Source organism: Panicum virgatum, chromosome 9K (genome assembly GCF_016808335.1).
Source record: "Panicum virgatum strain AP13 chromosome 9K, P.virgatum_v5, whole genome shotgun sequence".
Classification (NCBI taxonomy): domain Eukaryota; kingdom Viridiplantae; phylum Streptophyta; class Magnoliopsida; order Poales; family Poaceae; genus Panicum; species Panicum virgatum.
In genome coordinates this window covers 39,448,992-39,456,836 of record NC_053144.1, presented here as the reverse complement: position 1 = coordinate 39,456,836, position 7,845 = coordinate 39,448,992, and the positions used below count along the sequence as shown (strand labels likewise).

At 48.2% G+C, this 7,845-nt stretch overlaps 1 long non-coding RNA gene across 1 annotated transcript; it reads left to right on the top strand.

Moving 5' to 3' along the window:
- The first annotated feature begins 546 nt into the window (after positions 1-546).
- On the top strand, positions 547-1,918 carry LOC120651362. The gene is made up of 3 exons (XR_005666146.1): positions 547-1,103; positions 1,170-1,248; positions 1,684-1,918. It is a non-coding gene; the product is annotated as an uncharacterized LOC120651362 (long non-coding RNA).
- Positions 1,919-7,845: the final 5,927 nt, after the last annotated feature.

Below are 7,845 nucleotides of genomic sequence, written 5' to 3'. Positions count from 1 at the left end.
ATTTTTTCTCTCTAGAGCCAAATTCATTTAATGGAAGGCTCTAGAATCTTTTTCCACGAGATTTAAGTATTTTATTTGAACTCCTTGTGTCCCAAAATACCTCCAGGATTTTTCTTGGAATTTTTAGGATATATTTTTCATGGATTGGAAGATTTATCTAGATTTTTCTAGATTCATTTTAAGCCTAAAAATATATTCTGACCGACTCGATTTGCCCCGTGGCCCACACTAGACCGCACGCCAAATCCCTAGCCGCAGCCGCGCACCCCTGTTTCCCTTGCACAGCACCATCGCCGAAGGGGGCTCGCAAGGAGCCCACATAGCACCCCGTCGCCCGGAGCCTGCGTAGCACGAGTGCCACCACCGGCCGCTGCGATGTTATCGTCGTGTCCCTCGCCAAGCTCGCCGTAACCCTCCCCGGTGCCGCACGTCCTGCTGGCCATGGCGCGCCTGCAAGTGCCCTCGATCCCACGCCATTCCTTGCATCTGCACCACACGCCGCGGGCCCCCTGCGTCACCATCTATCCAGCGCCAGCGCCACCACCAGGTCTGCTCGCCAGGAACGGAGGCCACTCATGCGCCGAAGGACTGGCCAGTGAGCACGAGCAGACCAACCAAACCGGCCTGCCGTCTCTCTCCCTTTGTGTGCAGGTGGAACCCGTTTACTGGGCCAAGCCCAAGAAACCGTTTTGGTCCCATCCACCACGGCCTCTCTGCACAAGCACCCAGCCTCGCCGAGTGGCCAGGACTCCACGACGCTCTCGACCCTACTGCCTGCGTCCCTGCCACACCAAACCTAGCATCACCGTCGCTAGTTCGCATCGCCCTCCCTGCACCACGCGCACCCTGCCCTCTTGCCGTCGTAGCCGGGAACTTGACGAGCAGAGGCCGCCGATGCCGCCTCCACCTCATCGCATGCCTGCCCTGCCTGCCATGCGTTTGCCCTAACGTCACTAGCCCTGTCGTGCCTCGCACCCTCCTGCACAACATCTAGTGCCTCTGCCCAGAGACAGAACGCCGCCCCTGATCGCTCTCCTCGAAACAGACCACCGACGCCTCCGTCCGGATCAAACCTCGGCCACCACGATGCGTGTCCGCCATGGGTAAGCGGTAAAACAGATTCCCCTCGACCTTCTACTCCTTTTCCCTCACTCATTCGACTCCCTCAGGCAAAGAACCGCAGGAGATTTGAAGCACCAGAGCTCCGGCGGCCATGAACGGGAGGGAGAAAGCCATTATCTTTTTTCAGTAAGGCCTCTCACGAATCTTGTAATATTTTTCATATTCTGTGACTATACGGTCCTTTGTACAAAACCTCAAAATTGGTTTGGTCCTCGTGGTCTAGTCCAAGCATCGTTATCTTTCATATCTAATCCCAAGTTTTGCAACGATCAGGATCACCGTTTAGTGTATCTGCTAATCCTGAAAGTTGGGGTTAATCACAGCAAGCTCCTCTAGACATGTTTAGCCCATAGGTTCCACGGTTTGAGCTCCATTTTAACCTGTTCTTGCTCCGTTAGCTTTGTTTTAGCGTAAGCTATCGTTTAGTTGTGTCCTTGTGTCGTAGTTTCGAGCTATATCCTAAACGGTGTGCTTTAATGTTTTTCTTATGTTTAGTGCTCTTTCTTAGATGTGCTTGTTTGCTTATTTCTTGTATGTGTGCCTGATGCTTGTCGCGAGTAGAAGGAACACGGTTTGAGAGCTAAGAAGATGAAGAGTTGGAAGAATAAGAGCTGAAGACTCTGAGCAGTTATTATTTGGATTTAAGGCAAGTATATTTCATGATCATATTTGGTCCTAATAACATTTACTTTATGCTTGCATGTATTAAATTAATGGGTACCAATTATCATGTTTGTTTATTCATGTCCTTGAATAGCCGAGTTTCTTTTATAAAATCTTTTGGATAGTTTGCTTAGCTGTTGAACAATGGTTATGGGTGGTTTACAACAATGATTCTTGAGACATGATGCTATACGTGGTAAACTTTTGGAACAATATGATGAGTTTATGAACTTGATTAAAATCAACCATGGAGAACCACTCGGGAAAACAGCGCAACCACAAGGACTACATAGCTCTAGTCTTGGCTGATTAATTAGATATTTCTAGCTTGTTAGTAGCTTACCGAAAGGTGCAAGAGGGTGGACTAGGTTCAATAGGGGTACTCGGCCTGCCAAAGGAGTTTAGTACGCCTACGGGGTACGCTCGCTTTGGGGGAGGGTGCACTTGCCTAGCGGCTGAAACCTTAGCGGGCTACTGCTGGTTAGAGAGTCTTTGTAAAGACCTCGTAGCGTACCTATGCAATCACACCTAAGGAAGTGTGATATTGTGCCTGGCTAGCACAGCATGGTTGGGTCCAAAGTTCTTTTGAACTTTTGCGCGACTCGTGGGTAAAGTGTGCAACCTCTGCAGAGTAACAACTGATATATCAGCCGTGCTCACAGTCAAGAGCGGCTCGGACCCTCACATGTCAACTTAATGGAAATCACCATATTTAATTCAGTTATTTAAATGTTCCAAGCTATATATTTATTCAGACATATATTTCTTTTTTCATAAATGTGGGTTGGTTCATACATGATTAGTAATTAGTGATTAATGTTCAACAGTTAATTAAAATGCTTACCGCTTTATTCAGCCAGCTTTAATTCCTTGTTTTAAGCCTTTCATGTCATTTATTTCCAATATACTTAGTACGACATGTGCTCACCCTTGCTATACCAACACTGCTCAGAGGAGAAAGTTGCAATGAAACTGAAGATGTTACTGAGTTCTAGGCGTACACAACCCCCAGTAGATTGCCTGTGAAGTTTGGAGCCGTCGTTTTTAGGATAAGCTGTGTGTCGCTGATAGGCTTTTATTCGTTGTAAGTCTCTTTTACGTGACATTATTGCTCATTATTCCATTATGTTGTCGCTATATGTATGAAACTTGATCCTGACATACATATAGCTATACATTCGGTTTTATTTTAAAAACCGGGTGTGACAGAGGGGTATCTGAGCCGTGTCGACCCTAGGACGTATGACTAGATAGCAGTGGTTGTTTTCTATATTTTCTTCTGAGTTAGAATCTATTCCTACTTTATCCTTGACCTTTGTGATGAATATTCTCGCTTCTTGATCATTTTTTCCTCCTCCTTGATAACTCACCCTTCCTATTTGGTTTTCATTTCATTTGCGCTTTCTTGTTTTGCAAATGTTAGACACTAAATCCTTGTCTATTTATTTTCCCTATCCTTGATGACTTCTTGATCGTGCATCTCCTTTGATGATTGATTTATTTTCTCCTATCCCCATGCATCTCGCCTCCTTTTGAAGTATTGGTGATAATTCTTACCCTTACTCCTTGATATTTTTATTTTCAACTTATCCTTTTAAGCCTATCTCCTGTTATAGTTGACCAAGGTAATTTGCTTCACCTTATCTTTAATATTTCTTAGCCGTCAAGCCTCTATCTATCTCCTGTGATAATTGTTTGCTCTTGACTATACATCTCCTTGTTCACTATTCCGAGCCCTTTGGCTTTTCTCTCATCCTTGATGATCACTTTTCATCTGCTCTCTTATTCTATTTGTCAATCCCCTCCTCGACATTATGATATCTTAAATCACTCTAGTTCATCTCACTGCCAGCCAGAAGAATGAAGGTACAAATCTACTATAAAGAATCAAGCTAAGGGGCGGAGTACTATGCTGGACGCCCTCGAAGACTTCAGTGAAGCATGCTAACTTTTTATCCCATAATCCATGTTTAGGAGGTTTCCCTATAGCCTTACTAACAACATTAGTTTCGTTTGATGTGATATGTATGACTAACTTTAGTTTAAGTGTGCTTGTGATGCTTGTTAGTGTGTTTGTTTGAGCTAACTCCTTGTTTGATCGCTGGTGATGCCTTGTGGGACTTGTGCCTACAATGACATCATCCATCCTTTGTTATTCCATCAATGCCGCCATATCGTTCTGAAGGAAAGGTAGGTACAGGACACATAAAGCCAAATCTTCCTCTCTACCGCAATCATATTTTCCTTCCTATTAGAATCCCTTTATCCTAATCTTTCGACCTACCCTAAGGCTTTGCGAATCTCGTCAATCTCGGGACGAGATTCTGTTTAAGGGGTAGTTCTGTCACACCCCAAAATTTTAATTTTGGGTTGTGAGTATCTTTTCAAATAAAATTATCCATTTTCTAAATTTTTGAGAATTTTCCATATTATTCTGATAATTATTCTCATTTTTTTCTCTCTAGAGCCAAATTCATTTAATGGAAGGCTCTAGAATCTTTTTCCACGAGATTCAAGTATTTTATTTGAACTCCTTACCTCCAGGATTTTTATTGGAATTTTTAGGATATATTTTTCATGGATTGGAAGATTTATCTAGACTTTTCAAGATTCGTTTTAAGCCTAAAAATATATTCTGACCGACTCGAAACCTTTTTCTCTTTTCTTCTCGAAATGGTTTCAACTTGTCTCGCCCTCGTGAAGTTCACGATTCTCTAATCTCACATCTTGATCAAATCACGCTCGAAACGAGTTTTATCTCGATTTTTGGCGTTTTTCACCGACCAGCACGGTCGCTCTGAAATACTAGTTCCATCTCGATCCCCTCAGCCACCACAGCCTGCCAAGGCCGAGCGCCGGTGGCTGTTGGCTGTCTGATTCGCCGACTCCTCTGCCCGCCCGCTGAATCCACAACTTCCGCAAGTGTCACCGTGACGTGCCGCAGCCCCACCACTAGTCGCCAGCCTCAATTCGTCGCTGAGAAGCTCCATCATCATGAAGACTAGAACCATGGCTTCTTTGTTCTTAACGTGAGGGCGCACCTTCGTGTTTTCCCCTCAGCTTCCGATTTTTCCTCTCTCACGTGCCTGTACAAAACATGAGCCCAGAAACCCCCTGCGTTCGTGACCCTTGCTCGCACCCTTGATTTGCCCCGTGGCCCACACTAGACCGCACTTCAAATCCCTAGCCGCAGCCGCACACCCCTGTTTCCCTTGCACAGCACCATCGCCGAAGGGGGCTCGCAAGGAGCCCACATAGCACCCCGTCGCCCGGAGCCTGCGTAGCACGAGTGCCACCACCGGCCGCTGCGATGTTATCGTCGCATCCCTCGCCCAGCTCACCGTAACCCTCCCCAGTGCCGCACGTCCTGCTGGCCATGGCGCCCCGGCAAGTGCCCTCGATCCCACGCCATCCCTTGCATCTGCACCACACGCCGCATGCCCCCTGCGTCACCATCTATCCAGCGCCAGCGCCACCACCAGGTCTGCTCGCCAGGAACGGAGGCCACTCATGCGCCGAAGACTGGCCAGCGAGCGCGAGCAGACCAACCAAACCGGCCTGCCGTTTCTCTCCCTTTGTGTGCAGATGGGACCCGTTTACTGGGCCAAGCCCAAGAAACCGTTTTGGTCCCGTCCACCACGGCCTCTCTGCACAGAAAACCTATATATTTTCCGGAAGAAATTTTGTTAAATATCTTCCACTGTTTAAGATCCGTGCGGACTAAAATAAATAGATAGGATGCAATCTGGCATGAGGAAGTGCCTGCGCGCACGCACAGCTTGCCGTAGGGGAGGTGGACAGCTGTCCAAGCACAGCTGGCTGGTGGAAAAGAGGTTGGGACTCCTTTTGGATCGGATGTACACATTGCTTTCAATTTTTTTTTCCAAACCGTAAATGCTTTTTTGATTCCGTTTGAACCACCGTGTTACTTACAATATTTGCAATAAAATAAGATGCAATATGAATATATTTTAGTTTTTTAATATTGTTTTGAAAAATCAACATTCGTAATGTATCGTTTCACCAATTTGAATATATATGTTCAACAATTTATATATACTGATTCAACATATCCTTTATAAATGTTGAATTAATTCATTAAAATTGTTGAACTGATTTTTTAAAATATTGAGTACAAAAGTTTAAAATGTTGACTAGCCTGACACTTCTGCATGTACCATCTTGGAGTATTCTTTAGCAAAGGAAATAATTTAGCATATCAGAAATCGCACCTATGACCTACTACCTGCTGTCTGTATCAACATGCAAGTCGTAGTATTAGCGGTTGCCTATCCTACTTGCTTCTTGCGCATTGTAGACATTGAAAGAGTTATGGGCCGTATCTGGGTCGTGTACAGCTATTTATCTTCCGGAATACAGATAAGAGCTCCCCACTAGATGTTTGCAGGAGGGTGCGAGGCACGACAGGGCTAGCGACGTTAGGGCAAACACGTGGCAGGCAGGGCAGGCATGCGATGAGGTGGAGTTGGCATCGGCGGCCTCTGCTCGTCAAGTTCCCGGCTACGGCGGCAAGAGGGCAGGCTGCACGTGGTGCAGGGAGGACGATGCGAACTAGCGGCAGCGATGCTAGGTTTGGTGTGGCAGGGACGGAAGCAGTAGGGTCGAGGGCGTTGGGGAGTCCTGGCCACTGGCCATCTGGCGTGGGCGGCGGCCCCCAGCGCGCAGCGCTGACTTCGGCCGGCTGGCGGCACGCCGGGCCGCATCACGGCCAGAACGAGCGGCGACAGCGTCCCCCGCCATCCCACCCATGGGATAGGATGCGCCAGTGAGGGAGGCGGCACATCTGAGGAGTCCACCGCCTAGTAGTACTCCAAGCGACTGCTTGAGGCCCCGTCTACTGTCCAGCTACGGGCTCCCGTCCCTGCCGGACGGCCACCTCCGTCCCTGCCTCACCAAACCTAGCATCGCTGCCGCTAGTTCGCATCGCCCTCCCTGCACCACGCGCACCCTGCCCACTTGCCGCCGTAGCCGGGAACTTGACGAGTAGAGGCCGCCGATGCCGCCTCTCCACCTCATCGCATGCCTGCCCTGCCTGCCATGTGTTTGCCCTAACGTCGCTAGCCCTGTCGTGCCTCGCACCCACCTGCACAACATCTAGTGCCTCTGCCCAGAAACAGAACGACGCCCCTGATCGCTCTCCTCGAAACAGACCACCGACACCTCCGTCCGGATCAAACCTCGGCCACCACGATGCGTGTCCGCCATGGGTAAGCGGTAAAACGGATTCCCCTGGACCTTCTGCTCCTTTTCCCTGACTCGTTCGACTCCCTCAGGCAAGGAACCGCAGGAGATTTGAAGCACCAGAGCTCCGGCGGCCATGAACGGGAGGGAGAAAGCCATTATCTTTTTTCAGTAAGGCCTCTCACGAATCTTGTAATATTTTTCATATTCTGTGACTATACGGTCCTTTGTACAAAACCTCAAAATTGGTTTGGTCCTCGTGGTCCAGTCCAAGCATCATTATCTTTCATATCTAATCCCAAGTTTTGCAACCTTCAGGATCACCGTTCACTACTACAAAACAGGCCTTTGTTCCTGGCCATTTGTCCCGGCAGCCTTTGGGCCCGGGACAATAGGTGGCTTTTGTCCCGGGTCCAACGGCTAGCCGGGCCAGCGGGGGGGACGGGGGCCTTTTGTCCCGGTTGGAGACACCAACCAGGACAAAATGGGAGCCTTTTGTCCCGGTTGGTGGTTCCAACCGGGACAAAAGGCCCGCGTAGCCTTTTGTCCCGGTTGGAACCACCAACCGGGACAAAAGTCCCCCCTTTTGTCCCGGTTGGTGCCTCCAACCGGGACAAAAGGCCTTGCGCCTTTTATCCCCTTCCCTCTCCCTCCGCCCGAGCCATTCAGCTCACTTGTTTTCTTGCTGTTCTTGGCTCGGGATAGAGGAGTTCTTGCTCATTTCTTCACCACATTTGTGAAGATCTTTGATTCCCCGTCCATCCATCTGCTCTAAAGGTTTGGGGCTTGTTTTTCTCTTCTTCCTTGGCTTGTATAGCTCATTTCATACTTTAGAAATAGAGAAAATGTGTAGCTAGC